This window comes from Ursus maritimus, unplaced genomic scaffold, assembly GCF_017311325.1.
Source record: "Ursus maritimus isolate PB19 unplaced genomic scaffold, ASM1731132v1 scaffold_14, whole genome shotgun sequence".
Taxonomy (NCBI): domain Eukaryota; kingdom Metazoa; phylum Chordata; class Mammalia; order Carnivora; family Ursidae; genus Ursus; species Ursus maritimus.
The window spans coordinates 59,486,207-59,503,820 of NW_024423786.1; the positions used below are offsets into that span (position 1 = coordinate 59,486,207).

Consider the following 17,614-nt stretch of genomic DNA (forward strand, 5'->3'; position numbering starts at 1 on the left):
TTCCCGGGTTGTCCCCTGCCCACCATCTGCTTTATTATACTAGCTAATTCAGGGGCCATCTGGAGCAACGGAAATTCACTGAGGGAAGGAGACCAAGGCAAATGGTCTGTTAATACCATCTCCATTTCCAGTGTGTATGAGGATGTGTATGCCTGGGTAGGGCTAGTGTTTCATGGTCTCCCGACGGGCTCAGGACTTGCACAGAATTTTTTAGAGATGAGGGGGAGCAGTTTTGCTCCTCTTGGAAAAATGGCAGGTAGGAACCTTGGCCACACTCTTGAATTCATGCAGGGACGGATACGAGGAAAATAGGAGACACCCTGGTCGTGTTCACCCGTGTCCCCTTCTTTTCTATCCGTGGAGAATGTGAGAAGGAGAGCTCCCAGCACTGGCCACATCCCTTTCTTATACTTTGAAATCACATCATCTCAAATTCAGCTTCCTAGTCTGTATTGGACCTCGTGCTAATCATGATTATAGTTTCAGTTGTCTGCGGACCACGCTCCAAGCTATCACCAAACTCTTAGCAACGGCACTGGATGTCTGCTCACACTTAAACAGCACTGTGAGTATGATTCTAGAAATATATGACTGCAAGCACCTACCTTGCAAACCTTCAGGTCCCTCAAAACCTCGTCCCCCACAGACATGTGAACCCTGCCAGGATAGGCTGTAACACAAGACACTGGCTTGGATGGCTTTCTGTCTCTGGAAACCTCTCCACTTCCCACCTCCCTCCATCCATGTCTTATGTGTTTCAGTAGAAACCGGCTGAGCTAAAACGTTCATGTCTCACCTCCACACACCGAAGCGACCGCGAAAGCTGAGTCAAGACTCCACTAAGTCCTCCATGTTCCCCTCCCACCTCCAGCTATGAAGACGCAAGCAAGCAGCCTCCTGCCCTAGACGCAGCCGTTATGTCCAAGAAGCCCAGAGTAACCAATTCTGACCCTGACCCCGCAGAGTCGCTCTTTCACCGCGCCGGGATAGCGGATCCTTCTCCGGCAAGTGCTGCATGCCTAAGAGGTACTGGGGTCCCGTGAGGGCCACACCTCGCTGGGGTGAAACCACGGCCCCTTTCACATGGGGTAAAATGCAGCAGTGTCAGCAAGCTTTAGCCGCTGTTCTCGGTGCCAGGTGGAGAGGCGGAGGAGAGGAGGCTGTCCTGGTACAGGGGCCAGTGCTGGGCTTCGAGGAAGGTGAGCAGGAAGCGGTGGGAGGGGTGGGCATGGGACGGGGACGGGGTGCGCAGGGGAGCAAGCGATCAGAAGACAAAGCAGAAGGAAGCTGCAGCCAAGGGCCCTGTGGTCTTCAAGGGTCAGCAGGTAATCAGCACACTTGCCAGCATGGCTAAGACACCAGTGAGCGCGACGCACCCCCCAGCCGCCCCCCCCAGCTCTGCGTTCAAGCCCCCTCGTCACAGCGCTCTGGGCACTGCTTTTTTTTTTTTCGTTTGAAGATTTTATTTATTTATTTGATGAAGAGAGAGAGACAGCCAGCCAGAGAGGGAACCCAGCAGGGGAGTGGGAGAGGAAGAAGCAGGCTCCCAGCGGAGGAGCCTGATGCGGGATTCTATCCCATAATGCCGGGATCACGCCCTGAGCCGAAAGCAGACGCTTAACGACTGAGCCACCCAGACGGCCCAAGAGCGCTGCTATTATATGAATTCACATATGAGGAGAAGGGACTTGCCATCCCAGTGCCAAGGCAGTCCTACCTGCGTATCTCTGAGGCTCTGTTTTGAGAAAATGACATGAGAAGAGAGTGAAGTCCCAGGCCCTACCCGCATCCCAGGGCCACGTGCGTTCCCCGTGTGACGAGAGAACCAGACGACTGCCAGAACGCACCTAATTCTACTTCCATGATGCCATCTTCCCAGCTCAAGACGCAGCCCATGAAAAATCCTGGATGGGGGCAACCAGCTAGCTCAGTTGGCAACTCTTGATCTCAGGGTCATGAGTTCAAGTCCCACGTGGGGTGTAGGGATTACTTAAAATATTAAAAAAAAAAAAATTTGGATGGGGGTGCCTGGGTGGTTCAGTCGGTCGAGCATCTGCCTTCAGCTCAGGTCATGATCTGGGGGTCCTGGAATCGAGTCCCGCATCCGGGTCCCTGCTCAGCGGGGAGTCTGCTTCTCCCTCTGCCTGCCGCTCCCCCTGCTCGTGCTCGCTCTCTCTCAAATAAATACATAAAATATTTAAAAGAATAAAAAAGACAAGAAAACATTATAAAAACATTTAAAATTATAATAGTACATTTTTGCCATCCTTCTAATTATTTATTTACTTTAGGTAAGTTTTATTTTATGTTAAGTGAGCTCTACGCCCCACGTGGGGCTCAAATTCGTGACCCCGAGATCAAGAGCCCCGTGCTCTTCTGAGCCGGCCACGCCCTCCTAAGTAAGCTTTTAATTTTAGAACGGTTTTGAATTTGTAGAAAAGCTACAAAGGCAATACAGAGAGTCCCGTATCCCCACACCCAATTTCCCCCATCAGCATCTGACATAAGTCTGATACATTTGTTATGATTACTGAACTAATCATACACAAATAACTTTCCTTATTAACTAAAGTCCATCTCCTTAGTTCACTGATGTCCTCTTCCTACCCCAGGATCCCATCCAGACACCACGTTACCTTTGGCAGTCATTTCTCTTTGGCTCCTCTCGTCTGTGACATAACCGTGCATTTAAAAATAACAGCACGGTCCACAACATCGCCGCAGGAGGCACGGAAGCAAATCAAAACAACGTCCCAGGTCACATGACACTCACACAAGACGCCGGCATCCGTGGGCCGGCTAACTGGGCATTAGCGTGAACGACGCAGTTCCCTACTCGGGCTTTCAGACTGCAAATCCCCAGGTGACTCTGACGCATCAGGGCACCTCGAACTCTAAAAGTCACTTCAACCCTGAGGGAAAAGCCTGTCAATTCAAATTCAGTATCCACAGACCACGGCCAGAGAGGACACTGAAATTCACACTCGCGAGAATGACAGGGATCTCAGTAAACGTGTGCCAGGACACACGAGGAGACAGACATCCTCATATCTCCATGCAGAGCTGCTCCTAATTCCATTTGTAAATTAATTATTGAGGGGCACCTGGGTGGCTCAGTCGGTGAAGCATCTGCCTTCAGCTCAGCTCATGATCTCAGGGTCCTGGGATCTAGTCCCTCATCGGGCTCCTTGCTCAGCAGGGAGTCAGCTTCTCCCTCTGCCTCTGCCTACCGCTCCCCTTGCTTGTGCTCTCTCTCAAATAAATATATAAAAATCTTTTTTAAAAAAGAAAATTTTTTTTAAATTAAAAAAAAATAAATTAGTTATTGAAACATAAAGTACATTTATTTACCCTTGGAATAGTGTTATGAATATTGGATAAGTTCTAATAACCCACAAAAATGTATTTACACCAATAAAACAAGTGAGATAGCACGGCCTTGCAATGAGCAATAGAAAACAAGGCTGTGTTGGGGCGCCTGGGTGGCACAGTGGTTAAGCGTCTGCCTTCAGCTCAGGGTGTGATCCCGGCGATCTGGGTTCGAGCCCCACATCAGGCTCTTCCGCTATGAGCCTGCTTCTTCCTCTCCCACTCCCCCTGCTTGTGTTCCCTCTCTCGCTGGCTGTCTCTATCTCTGTCAAATAAATAAAATCTTAAAAAAAAAAAAAAGAAAGAAAAGAAAACAAGGCTGTGTCAATAGTCATAAAACAAAAAAGGATGGGAGAAAATATTTTTGCAAATTATACATCCAATAAGGGATTACTATCCAAAATAAAGAACTGATACAACTCAATGCCAAAAAGCAAATAATCCAATTAAAAATGGGCAGAAGACATGAAGAGATATTTCTCCAAAGACGACATCCAGGGGCGCCTGGGTGGCACAGCGGTTAAGCGTCTGCCTTCGGCTCAGGGCATGATCCCGGCGTTCTGGGATCGAGCCCCACATCAGGCTCCTCCGCTATGAGCCTGCTTCTTCCTCTCCAACCCCCCCTGTTTGTGTTCCCTCTCTCACTGGCTGTCTCTATCTCTGTCGAATAAATAAATAAAATCTTTAAAAAAAAAAAAAAGAAGAAGAAGACAACATCCAGATGGTCAACAGACTTGTGAAAGGATGCTCAACATCACTGGTCATCAAGGAAACGCACATCAAAACCCGATATCGCCTCCCACCTGTCAGAATGGCTGAAATCAACAGGAGAAGAAACAGCCAGGTGTTGGCGAGGATGCGGAGAAAGGGGACCCTCGTGCACTGTTGGTGGGAACGCAAGCTGGTGCAGCCACTCTGGAACACAGTAGGTGTTTCCCCCCAAAATTAGAAAGAGCATCACCATAGGATCTGGTACTTCCACTACTGGGTATTTACTCAAAGAATACAAAAACATTAATTTGAAAAAGTACATGCACTGTTGTGTTTATAGCAGCAGTAATCACAATAGCCAAACTATGGAAGAACCAGAAATGTTCACCGGCCGATGAACGGATAAAGAAGCAGCGTGCAGAGTCCGTGTACACCGTGGAATATTACTCAGCCATGAAAAAGAATGAACTCTTGCCGTTTGCAACAACATTCACAGAGCTAGAGAGTATGATGCGGAGGGAGATCGGTCAGTCAGAGATGGACAAATAGCCGTGTGATTTCACTCATGTGGAATTTAAGAAACAAGTCGAATGAACAGAGAAAAAAAGAGATTAAAAAAAACAACAACAACAACTCTTAAATACAGAGAACACACTGATGGTTTCCAGAACGGAGGTGGGTGGGGGATGAAGAGCCCACGCGTCATGATGAGTACGGAAGTGCTGAGTCACTGTATTACGCATCTGCAACCAGGACAACACTGTACGTTGATGACATCGGGATTTATATATAAATAAATAGATAAATAAACAAATAAAGCAAAGGGAAAACAAATCAGAAATATTTATTTGGAGTGCTGACCTTGTGTAAATAGAATGAAAATAAGAACGCGGGGAAGGCGGAGTTTTACTGAGAGAACCGCGGGAATTCTATTGAGTCCGAAAGCTTCTTAGCCCATCTTCACCCCAGCATCCAAGTTGGCCTTTTCTCTCCGGACTTTTTCCCAGACTTACCACCAGGGCTGGTGGTACCGTTTCGATGTGCCCTGATGCCTGTCCTAGGCACGCCTTAGAATGACCTGCAGAGCTAAGAGCAATTCATCGTCTATGTACGTGAGTCGGCGAGGGCTTCCATAACACGACCCAGTGGCTTAAACACAGACATGTGTCTTCTCATGTTTCTGGAAGCTGGCAGTCCTCCACAAGGTTAGACGAGGTGTGTGGGCAGGGCGCACTGCTGGCTCACTGTCTCCCCTGGCCCTGCAAATGGCTGCCTCTTGCTGGGGCCTCCAGTGGCCTTTTTTCTAAGCAGGTGCACCCCTGGTTTCTCTTCTCCTAAGGACACTAGTCATATGGGATCAGGGCCCCACCCTTACAACCCCACTTAACCTTAATGAACCTCTTTAAAGGCCCTATCTCCTAATGCATCCCCCTGGAGGTGAGGACTTCAACGGGTAAATTTCGGCAAGACACAATTCAGTCCATAACACCATGCCTCTCTCCAGATCAATTAAATTTATATTTGTAAAGGTTTTATTTATTTATTTATTTGAGGGAGTGAGAGGGAGAAAGCACGAGCAGGGGGAGCAGCAGAGGCAGAGGGAGAAGCACACTCCCCACTGAGCAGGGAGCCCGATGCAGGACTCGATCCCAGGACCCTGAGATCATGCCCTGAGCTGAAAGCAGATGCTTAACTAACTGAGCCACCCAGGTGGCCCCTTTTTTTCTTAAAGAGATCAATTAAATTTAAATTGGGGAAGGGGGAGAGCTAAACACTGACACCTTGAAAAAGCTTTCAAGGGTTGAGGAGACAGCCCTGCACTCCCGCTGGGGCAATCGCGAGAGGCGCAGGGGCAGGCGACGGCCCTGCACGGGGCTGAAGACGCAGAGTCCTCCACGGGCATCAGGGGGCGCAAAGAGCCTGTGAATCAGAGACCAACTGTGGCCGGGAAAGGAGATGAGAAGGCAAGAAAAAGTTGAGTCTCAGAGCATTCGTCAACCAGGCACAGCTGTCACTTTTAACGCGGGGCCTTATGTCAGTGAACCCATCACATTCAATGCACTGATCAATCCCCGTCATCTAGGCTCTAAAATTATTTCTGTATCAAGGGACACGTTAAAACATGCACACTGTATGTTACAGCAGTATGTAAGTGTGCTTATTATTAAAAATGTCATAACCAGGGCACCTGGGGGGCTCCGTCCATGAAACATCTGCCTTCGGCTCAGGTCACTATCCCGGGGTCCTGGGATCGAGCCCCGCATAAGGATCCCTGCTCAGCGGGGAGTCTGCTTCTCCCTCTCTGTCTGCCGCTCCCCCGGCTTGAGCTCTCTCTCTCTCTGTCAAATAAATAAGTAAATAGAATCTTTAACAAAAGAAAGAAAGAAATGTACCGACCGAGGAGGCCCCCACAAGGATCAGTGAGTAGCTTTGCGTCACGAAATAAATACACTGATACATTCAAATCACTCAGGTTGCTATCCTCTCTTTTTCTTTTCTTTTTAAAGATTTTATTTATTAATTCGACAGAGACAGAGACAGCCAGCGAGAGAGGGAACACAAGCAGGGGGAGTGGGAGAGGAAGAAGCAGGCTCCCAGCGGAGGAGCCTGATGTGGGGCTCGATCCCATAACGCCGGGATCACGCCCTGAGCCGAAGGCAGATGCTTACCCGCTGTGCCACCCAGGCGCCCCAATCCTCTCTTTTTCTGCAAGGTGGATTCGCAGGTACAAGTCTGGCTGAAGATATTTTCACCTCCGGGACATTCACGGGATTCTTCTTTGATGCTGTAAAACCTGACTGAAGCCCGAGAACATTCCTACCCGTGTTGTTCTCAAGCGGTTCCTCTCCCGCACGGACCGTCTGAGACCGAGCAAGGTGTGCCGTGTGATAGAAGGTCTTCCAACACCTGTGACATCCACGGGCTTGCCTGCAGAATGAATTCTTCGATGCTGAGTAAGACTCGGGCTCTGATGAAAGGTCCAACCACACTCAGTAAGTGACAGGCTTTCTCTCATGAGTAGACCCAGTGGTGTGGAAGAAGATGTGGGCTCTGAGGAAGGGCTCCCCCCAGTCGTTACACCCCAAAGGCTTCTCTTCGAGCATGACGCCTATGGACGGTCAGACTCCCACACTCTTTACCTTCATAGGGTTTCTTCCAGGGTGAGCTCGCTGATGTGTCTGACGGCTCTTCCAATTCAGTGCACTCACGGGGGTTCCTGTCAGCTGAATTCTGTGATGTCCAGCCATGCAGGAATTCCTCCAGGAGGTTTCCTCACACTCATTGCATCCCAAAGGTGTTTCTCCTCCGTGAATTCTCCGACGGCCAGCGAGTCAACACGCCACCTGAAAAGTTCTCCTACACATCTTGAATTCTTTTTTTTTTCAAAGATTTCATTTTATTTTTAAAAATTGTGTGTATTTATTGGACAGAGAGAGAGGGAGAGAGCACAATCAGGAGGAGGGGGGCGAAGGAGAAGCAGACTCCTTGCTGAGCAGGGAGCCCAATGCGGGGCTCGATCCCAGGACCCAGGGATCATGACCTGAGCCAAAGGCAGATGCTTAACCAACTAAGCCACCCAGGTGCCCCAAGATTTTATTATTTTTAAGTAATCTCTGCACCCAGTGTGGGACTCAAACTCATAACCCCGAGATCAAGAGTCACACACGCTTCTGAGCCAGCCAGGCGCCCCGATTATATTCGTAAGTTTTTTCCCCACTAGGAGTTCAAAGATACCGAATGAACTCTAGCTTTCCTTTGAAAACTCTCTGGCATTCGTTATGTTAACATGATTGTTCTCCATATGAATTGCCCTAAATGGAGTCTGGTGTAAATTATTTTGACCACACTTGGCATTTTCATCTAGCTCACTGGTAAAGATACAAAACATTTTGATAAAAAACTGTTGGTGGGGGGGGGGCAACATGAGTTCATTGTTGGAGGAAAGCAAATTGGTACAAAACCCAAGGAGAGCAAATTGTTCCCAATGAAAAACCCATTTACCTTTTGACTGCACAGTTCCACTTCTAAGAATGTACTCCAGAGAGACTTCGCTGTGTGTAAAATTGTAAGCGTACAAGGTTTCTTAGTGCAACATTGTTCATAATAGCAAATGGTTTGAGACAGTCTAAATGTATCCACAGGAAAGTGGTTAAACAAATTATGATACATCTACAAAATGGGATACCTTGCCGCCATGACTAAGATGAGGGAGCTCTTTACGTACCAATATGAAACTATATGAAAAATAAAATCAAGGTTCAGAACAACAGATATAGATGAATCCACTCTTATAGTTGGAGACTTCAACTCCTCCATCAGAAATGGACACAGGGCGTCGCCTGGGTGGCACAGCGGTTAAGTGTCTGGCTTCGGCTCAGGGCGTGATCCTGGCGTTGTGGGATCGAGCCCCACATCAGGCTCCTCTGCTATAAGCCTGCTTCTTCCTCTCCCACTCCCCCTGCTTGTGTTCCCTCTCTCGCTGGCTGTCTCTATCCCTGTCGAATAAATAAATAAAATCTTTAAAAAAAAAAAAAAGAAAGAAATGGACACAGGGATGCCTGGGTGGCTCAGTCGGTTAAGTGTCCGACTCTAGATTTCAGCTCAGGTCACGATATCAGGTTGTGAGATCGGGCCCCAGATTGGCCCCGCGCTGGGATGTGGAGCCTGGTTAAGATTCTCTGTCTCCCTCTCCCTCTGCCCCTCCCCACCTCCACCCCACTGCTTGCACGCTCTCTCTTTCTAAATAAGTAAATAAATTCCCTTTAAAATAAAATAATTGGGAAAAAAGCAAATGCAAGTGTTTTATGTATATATATACACATACATGTGTGTCTGTATATAAAAAGTATTTTGTATGTAAATGGGTATATGTGTGTGTGTACGTACACGGGTGTGTGTATGTAAAGAAAACAGATGAGTGTGTATATCTGAGTACACACACGTGCACACACATATATTGTGCATTTATTAGAATTGTTGATGGTGACGGTGACCGTCTCTGGGGGATAAAACTTGGGGTCCACCGTAGCAGGGAGACCCACGTTCCACTGCATATATATCTCCTTTCATACAGAGTGATTTTTTTTACCATGTTATTTTCAGAACAATTGTTTCAGTCTCTTTACTTCCCTTCATATAATCTCTTTATGGGTTGGACAGAGATCATTCGCACCTCTCCATTCTCCTGCCCATCTGAACAATAAAATAATACCTGAATGAAGAAAAGAAAACACGGCGCGGATATCAAGCCCCCCCCGCCCCCGTGGCCGGTCCAGACTCCTCCGTGTGCATGGGCCAGGTTCTAACCCCTTGTCACGTTCCCCAGCACGTGGGGTAACCCTGCTCCAGGGTCTGAAGTGGGGTCTGGGACTTTCAGCTTCTCCTACCACCCATTTCTGTCTTTTCATTTCTCACGGTGTCTTGGTGGTTTGGGTGTTTTTAAAAAATTCATTTAATTTTTTATTATTTGAATTTTCAAACATACACCAAAATCGAGAGGCTAATACAAGGGGACCTCCCGGGTAATCATCACCCCAACCAGAGACCATCAGGGCCAACCTTATTTCACTGATAACCCAAACCTAGTGGGGAGAGTTTCCTCCCGATGACAGCAACGTTGGAATCTGCTTTTCTTGGGGGGTGGGGAAACTTTTATTCAATAACGTTATTGAGATATAATCCACATACCGTAAATTTCACCACTTAAAATGTACAATTCAGGAGCACCTGGGTGGTTCAGTCAGTTGAGCGTCTGCCTTCGGCTCAGGTCATGATTCCAGGGTCCTGGGATCGAGTCCCATGTGGGGCTCTGTGCTCATAGGGGAGCCTGCTTCTCCCTCTGCCCCTCCCCCTACTCTCTTTCTCTCAAATAAATAAATCTTTAAAAGAAAATTAAAGGAGCACCCAGATGGCTCAATGGGTTGGGTGTTGGCCTTCGGCTCAAGTCATCACCACAGGGTCCCAGCGTTATGGAGTCCCATGTCACGCTCCCCCCTAAGCAGGGAGTCTGCTTCTCCTTTCCCCTCTCCCCCTGCTTGTGCACTTTCTCTCACTCAGTCCCTCAAAAAAAATAAAATCTAAAAAAAAAAAAAAAAAGTACAATTCGATGGTTTTACCACCCTAATCTAATTTTAGAACATTTCTGTCATCTCGAGAAGAAATGTACCCATTAGCAGTCACTTGCCCGCCATCCCCACCACTTACCCCAGGCCACCACTCCTCTGCTGTGTGTCCAGATATTTGCCTGTTCTGAACATTCCATATAAATGGGACCATGCCCTGTGCTGGGAGCGCTTCCTTAGGTCTCTCATAAACCCAGCGCCTCCAGGATCTAGTCAAATGCAGACACTCAGAGAATGCCCGCCCTCTGCACTGCCTCCCGTGTGCTCCCACGCGGATGCACGGGGCCCCTCCCGGGTGCCACGTACTCCTCCCCGAGTCCCCATGGCCCCTGTTCGGCGCGCCTCGGCTGCGGGTGGTGCTCCCGCCCACGGAGGTAAACGGCAACGTTCATTTAAGGGAAATACGCGCCCGGCTCAGGGATGCACCGACCAGTCTCCCCAGCTACCCTTTTCCTACTGCTCCCCATCCCCTCACCAGGCTGCACCGAAAGCAGGAATCGGCCCCCTGCCCCCCAGCTCCTCGGACTGTCCAGGCCTCCGCGAAAACCTTATTATTTGTCAGGACAGAAACAAAAGGAATGCCCTTAAAAGGAAAGGAGCAACAGCACAGGGACGACCCAGAGGACAACGCTCCCGCACAGCCCCCTCCTCCCCCGCTCCGGCTCCGGTTCCGGCGTGCAAGACAGGAGCTCAAACTCCGGTCCTCGCCTGGGAAGACTCCCAGATGGGTGTCTGTGGTCTGTCCCCTCCTCAAAAGAAAGCAGGTCTGGGAGACGCTCCCTGCCCCAGCACGCCTCCCTCCGGCTCCAGAAGCTCAGCTCCAACCTGGGACCTTCAGTTAGGAAAGCTCCTACAAGATCAATTCTCCGTGGTGCGCGGGCGGCGGGCACTCGGCTTGGCCGCGGTCAAGGGCAGGAATCAGAACCCGGCCAGCGCGTCTTTCCCCGGAAGCCCGTCCATCCTCCACTGCTGACCTTAATTCCCTGCGTCTCCGTTCAGCTCCTCAGTACCTTCCACGAAAATGCATGTCAGCCAGTGGAAGGAAACTCCTCTCGACCAAATACACCATCGATGCAGGAGGTGATGCTTGGAGACGAAAGCCCCGGGAACCTGTGTTTTTGAAGGATCAGAAATAAGGTGAAGAAACACTGACATACTCGCGGCCGAGAAACGTAAGGGAAATCTGTACTTTGTATCTCGTGCTGCCAAAACTGGGTTTCTATTTGTTTCCATTTTCCAGAAGTATCAAAGACCTTTTCGTTAATGTTGGAAGAGTTGTTTTCATTTTTCTAAGACCTGTGCTTTTTTTTTTTTTAAGATTTTATTTTTTATTTTTAAGTAAGCCGTACACCCCGAGCGGGGCTTGAACTCACAGCCCCGAGATCAAGAGTCACGTGCTCCTCTGAGCCAGCCAGGCACCCCAAGACTTGTTTATTTGTAAACTCCGCTCTATGAATGTTGTAGGAATCTACACTTGTTTGAGCGTCTGGTAGAGAAAACTCTTTGCTCAAGTAGGCTGTGAACTGCAATCCTGAGATGAGGACCATGGGGGGCCTGGCTGGTGCAGTCGTGGAACGTCTGACTCTTGGTTTCAGCTCAGGTCTTGATCTCAGGGTCATGGGATTGAGCCCCACATTGGGCTCAGCACTCAGCACGGAATCTGCTTGAGATTCTCTCCCTCTCCCTCTGCCCCTCCCCCTCCTCTCTCTCAAATAAATAAATCTTAAAAAAAAAAAAAAAGATGCTGACCTGACTCGGAGACCTGGTTGTCATCCACACTCTACGACATCGTCCATGTTGCCTCTAACCCCTCACATCCGGTTGGGAAGGTGAAGATTTCACTCGGGAAGTAGGATTTGAGTTTGGTTTAATTTTTTTTCTTTTTTTTAAGAGAGAGAGAGGGAGAAGGAGGGATGGAGAGGCAGAGGGAGAGGGAAAGAGAGAATCTCAAGCAGATTCCATGCTGAGCGCGGAGCCCAAGGCGGGGCTCGATCTCACAACCCTGAGATCAAGACCTGAGCCGAAATCAAGAGTTGCACGTTTAATCGACTGGGCCGCCCAGGTGTCCGGAGTTGAGTCGAATCTTAAGGAAAAGCAGTATTTTAACCAGGAGACACTTGGGGAAGGACAGAAGCCACTCTCGGCAGAGGAAAGGGTAGGACAGGTTGGGGAGTCCCGTGGACTGAGGTGGGTCTAAGGCAGGAGGTGAGATGGAAGGAAGCATGAGCTGGGACGCGGGTCTCCTGACGCCTGGCCGTGGGCTCCTTTCACTGCTGGTCAGGCCTTGTCGATCAGAATATTCACATTTGTGACCTGGGCTCCTGAGCTCTATACAACCTCCCGACACTCCAGGCCTCTCGCTCTGAGGCTGAAGGCTGGTTGGGTGTCAGGCTGCTCCCCAGGCTACTTCCATCAGCTGGAAATGCCTCTGGCTCTCGCCTGCTGCCAGGAAGAGCAATTTACCCAGGAGCAGCCTCAGTTTCCCATCTGTACTACTCCGACCCTATCTATCACACCCACCTTGATAGCTTCTCTCTCCTGCTACCCAGAGGAGAACCTGGGTCTGATTCAAAGGGTGAAGCAAGTTCAGCCCGGAATCTCAAAGAGCCCAGAGTCAGGGGTGGGGTGGGGGGTGGGGATGACAAGCCCTGAAATTCATAACTGCCTTATCGTATGGTAAGTGTAGTCACAGAGGTGTATCCTGGGGAAGCCTGGAAAGAAGAGGGGCCCTGACGCAGGCGGAGGGAGCCAAGATTTCCCAACACGAAGCAGCTAGGCTGAGATTCGCAGGAGGTAAGTAGGAGGCAGCCAGTCAGAGGGGCAGTGAGGCTGGAGGACGGAAGGCATGGAGGCAGGAAAGAGTGTGGTCTGCGAACAACCATAGGCAATCTGGTGGGAGGCTCAGAGGGCCGGAAGGAGGACGGGACACCAAGGACAGGGCTGGGCCCTGTAGGACTTTATGTAGATATTTAACATCTTGGTGTCATTCAAAGTGCACACAAAATGCATCCTATGCAGTAGACCCTCCCTAAATATATGTTAAAAGAAATACAGTAAGGTGATGGGTTAAAAGCTCTCTGAAGTTCCTTCGGTCTTGCAAATTAGAGCTGCTGCAAGGCCTCTATGAGTTCTAAATATTGTGAGTTTCTTTTATTACTATTATTTGAAAGAGAGAGAGCGTGAACAGGGGGAGGGGCAGAGGGACAGGGACAAGCAGACTCCGCCCTGAGCACGAGCCCCCATGCAAAGCTCGATCCCACCGTCCCAAGAACAAAACCTGAGCCAAAACCAAAAGTCGGGTGCTCAACTGACTGAGCCATCCAGGCATCCCTAAATATTGTGAGTTTCTAATGGGAGAGTAAGCATCAAGCCTCATCCATGGGCTTATTTTCTAGAAAGTTCGCTCCCCAGAAGTAACTGTCTGGGGGAGAGGGAGGGATGTTACACCCACCTTAAAGGTATGATATACTGTTTGGCTGGACTCTTCTCTGGGTGAGCTGTCCACAGCAGTCCCGGACTGGAGGCAGCCTCAGGGAGGGTAAGACTGTGGCCCTCCATGAACACCTGCAGGTGTGATTCTGGACTGGGAGGGGCCAGGCTGGAGCAGGGGAATAAGAGAAGCAAGATAAGGATGCAGGCTGACTGGGGCTCACCTGACTGCCATCTGCGGCCAGTGCTCCTGAGACCAGGGCAGGTGGGGGCCGCTGCCGCACAGAAGGCAAACGCCCGAAGTTGGGAAGACTCATCCGAGTTGACCTCCTTCTGCGGGAGGTCTCCGAAATCAGGGAGGGTTTCTCCTAGGCACAGCAGTCGAGGGCATTCACGGGGCCTGCCCAGCGCCCAGGGCCAGCCCCGAAGTCACAGGGCTGCGAGGATCTCCTGTCCACCCTCCCCTATTCACCACCAACATTAGAATTCGGATGGCGTGGTGAGGTCTTCAAAACAGGCCCCCTAGCAACTGTCGAGGGTTCTGGGTCCTTTCTGGCTAATGGGTGACGGGATTAGGGGAAGTGAAAAATCAGGACCAGGTCATGGGCAATCCTGACCACTGCCCTCACCCCATCCCCCATCCCCCTTCCTGTGGCCCCGGGCAGTCTGAGTGAGCGTGAGGAGCTATCCGTCTTTGTTGACCGCAGAATGAGAATAGCCTTAGGCCCCCCAAACTCCCTTCCTGTCCGAGGGCCATTCCCCTAGGATGCCTGTTCCCGGACGCTCGCTGCTGCAGGGCTAGGGTGAACCAAGCAGCAGGTGACAGCCTTCTGATGGGGAAGAAATGCTAACTCTGAAGGGGGTCAGGTCGTCCCTCCCCCAAATCCAAGCGGAAGACTGGTCCCGGAGGAAGACGGGATTCCCGCAAGTCCCCGCTTCTGACCTGCAGGGAGCCCCCAGCCTCAACCCTACCCGGTCCGGCCACGCGGGAAGCGCAGCCATCTACGCGTGCGCGCCCCGCCCCTGGGAGTCCCGCGGGCGCGCACGGCCGCGGGGTCCCGCGCACGGCCGCGTGCTCTCGAGGCTCTGTGAACGCGCAAGGAAAGCCGCCCGCGAGGGAGCCTGCGCCTTGTCTCCCCCTGGCGGACAGAAGCGGAACAACAGCAGGGCTGGAGGGAGCCGTTTTGGTGGGCGCAGGGGCCAGGCACTGCGGAGAGCTGAGCTAGAGACCTCTGCGAGCAATCACCCCGGAGCTGACCTCGCCGTGCTGCGCCCCCCTTCTTTCCCATGGGTTCATTTCCAGTTCAGAACAAGTAAAAGGGGAGGGCACCAACCGTGGGTTCCCTGTATGTGCCAGGCTTTTTTCATGTATTATCTCATTAAATCTTCCCAACTGTGTCCTTGGGCCGCTAGTCCCGTGTACAGAGAAGAAACTGAGGCCCGACACAGCTAATGTGTGACGGGTCGCAATCCAGGTCTGTGTGCCCTCCCTGGTGGGGACTCGGCCCTGAACTTGGAGAAAGGGGAGCTGCTTCTCTTCTGGAGCTGAGAACGCTCTGCAAGGAGAACATTTTTCATGGTCATTTCTAAAAAGCTTCGCTGGTTAAACAGGAGACCTTTTCCGGCTCGGGGTGCCTGGGGGGCTCAGTTGGTGACGCGTCTGCCTTTGGCTCAGGTCATGATTTGGGGGTCTGGAATCGAGTCTCGCATGGGGCTCCCCCCTCCATGGGGAGTCTGCTTCTCCCTCTGCCTGCTGCTCCCCCTGCTTGTATTCTCTCTCTCTCTCTGACAAATAAATAGATAAAAATCTTAAATTTTTTTTTTAAAAAAGAGCTTTTCAGGCTAGTCCGTGTGCCTGGGCCACTAGCTTGGAGCTACAGGAGCTCAAGCCAAGACGTTCCCAGGTATCTGGAAACATGTTCCTTCTCCAGGGATTCCCGGGGCAGTGGGGGGAGCCGAGGCAGACGTGCTCGCTGGTGAGGCTGTCAGGGACACTGCAGGTTCATGGCAGCTCCTACAACCGTGGAATTGTTTCGGGACGAGAAGCAGCTGCTATGACACCCATCTGGTGACCAGACCTTTAGAGGGGACGTCCTACCTGGATGATGCCAGTCTGCTCTTGCCTTCCAAGAGAGACAGAAGTGGGAAAATGTACAAGGAGGCAGAAGCTGCTGGCCTTGGGCCTGGAGGGAGGCAAACACTGAGCCACCCTTAAGGGTGGCTGGATTTTTTTTTTTTAAGATTTTATTTGTCAGAGAGAGAGAGAGCACAAGCAGGGGGAGCAGCAGAGGGAGAGGGAGAAGCAGGCTCCCCACTGAGCAGAGCCTGACTCAGGGCTCGATCCCAGGACCCGGGGATCATGACCTGAGCCCAAGGCAGATGCTTCATCGACTGAGCCACCCAGGAGTCCCACGGGTGGCTGGATACGTTAACCAACAGGCACAGAGTATCGGGGCCATAGGAGAGCCGGCAAGCCAAGTTAGGTTAGGTGGGATACTTAAAGCCAGACTGCCTTGGGTAGCGTCCCGTAAAATCCTACCCATACGGGAAGCAGGACCCCAGTGCCCCCAGGGTCTCGGACGCCACACGAAGGGGCACAATGGTGTAGGCAGAGATGGTGATTTGGCAGGAGGGGGGTCTCCGGGGATGGCAGGTAGAAGCTGCCCAACGCTCACCCGAGCCAAAACGTCATCAGGGAGCTGATGTTAAAGCTTTAAAAGGGAAAAGAAGGATTTCAAAAGAAACCAAAGTAGAAGCTAGGAAGTATAGAACGCTTTGAAAAATGCTGTTCGCAACGAAGTCTTTGCGATTCCCCAAATCTATTCAAGATCCCCAAGCTCCAGGTGAAAAAAACCAGAAAGTCCCAAAGAATAACTAACGAAAGGAAGGAGGCCCCTCCAAGGAGAGACATGAAGACAAGCAAACGGAATTTCCAAGGAAACCAAGGGTGAAATGGAAGAGATGTCCAAACGGAGCGGGGGAGAAAGCTGGCAGACTGTCTGAGCAGCTTCTGCCCATGATTCCAGGGGGAGGTCCACAGACAGTGGCTCCCGTGTCTTCAGGGGGCAGCTTTGGCGGAGGCCAGAAGTGGGAGGCTGACTCAGGAAATACATGAGCACACCTAAGGTGAGAGGTCATGGTGGCTTCTGGAAGGAAAGGTGACATGTGACATCCTGGAGGCGTGAGTCAAGTCACCACAGCTGGAGCCCTAACTTTGTCTCTTAAGAACTGTATGACCTCGGGCAATCCATTAATCTCTTCAGACCTCAGTCTTCCCATCTGAAAGATGGACACAAAATAGACCAACTTTCCAGGGTTGTCTTAAGGACAGCATGCAGGTGGAGTGCAAGCACGTGCAGCAGGTAGGATCGGTGGGCACTTCTCCAAATAAAATCTAATCACATTTTAAAAGATTGATTTGGGGTGCCTGGGTGGCTCAGTTGGTTTAAGCGACTGCCTTTGGCTCAGGTCATGATCCCGGAATCCCAGGATCGAGTCCGCATTGGGCTCACTCCCTGCTCAGCAGGGAGTCTTCTTCTCCCTCTGACCCTCCTGCCTCTCGTGCTCTCTCACTCTCTCTCCCTCTCAAATAAGCAAATAAAATCTTTAAAAAAATAAAAATTAAAAAATTAAAGATTGATTTGGAAAGACGAAGTGGATAAAATTGGTAGATACTACCCATTTATATAGGGCAGTCTTCAGGGGGAAATAACCCAGTTGTATTTTAAAATACTGAGCTCGGGGCACCTGGGTGGCTCAGTGGATTAAGTGTCTATCTTCTGCTCAGGTCCTGGGATAGAGACGCCAGTCAGCTGGATCTGTGCTCAGCAGGCAGCCTGCTTGTCTCTCTGCCCCTCCCCCAGCTCACGCTCGCACTCTCTCTCTCTCTCTCTCTCAAATAAATAAAATCTTTTAAAAAATAATAAATAAGGGGCACCTGGGTGGCACAACGGTTAAGTGTCTGCCTTCGGCTCAGGGCGTGA

The 17,614-nt window shown here is 50.6% G+C and overlaps 1 long non-coding RNA gene across 1 annotated transcript; it reads left to right on the forward strand.

Moving 5' to 3' along the window:
* Window positions 1-329: 329 nt before the first annotated feature.
* LOC103660334 lies at window positions 330-1,194 on the forward strand. Its single transcript, XR_567781.1, has 3 exons — window positions 330-565; window positions 872-1,026; window positions 1,138-1,194. It is a non-coding gene; the product is annotated as an uncharacterized LOC103660334 (long non-coding RNA).
* Window positions 1,195-17,614: the final 16,420 nt, after the last annotated feature.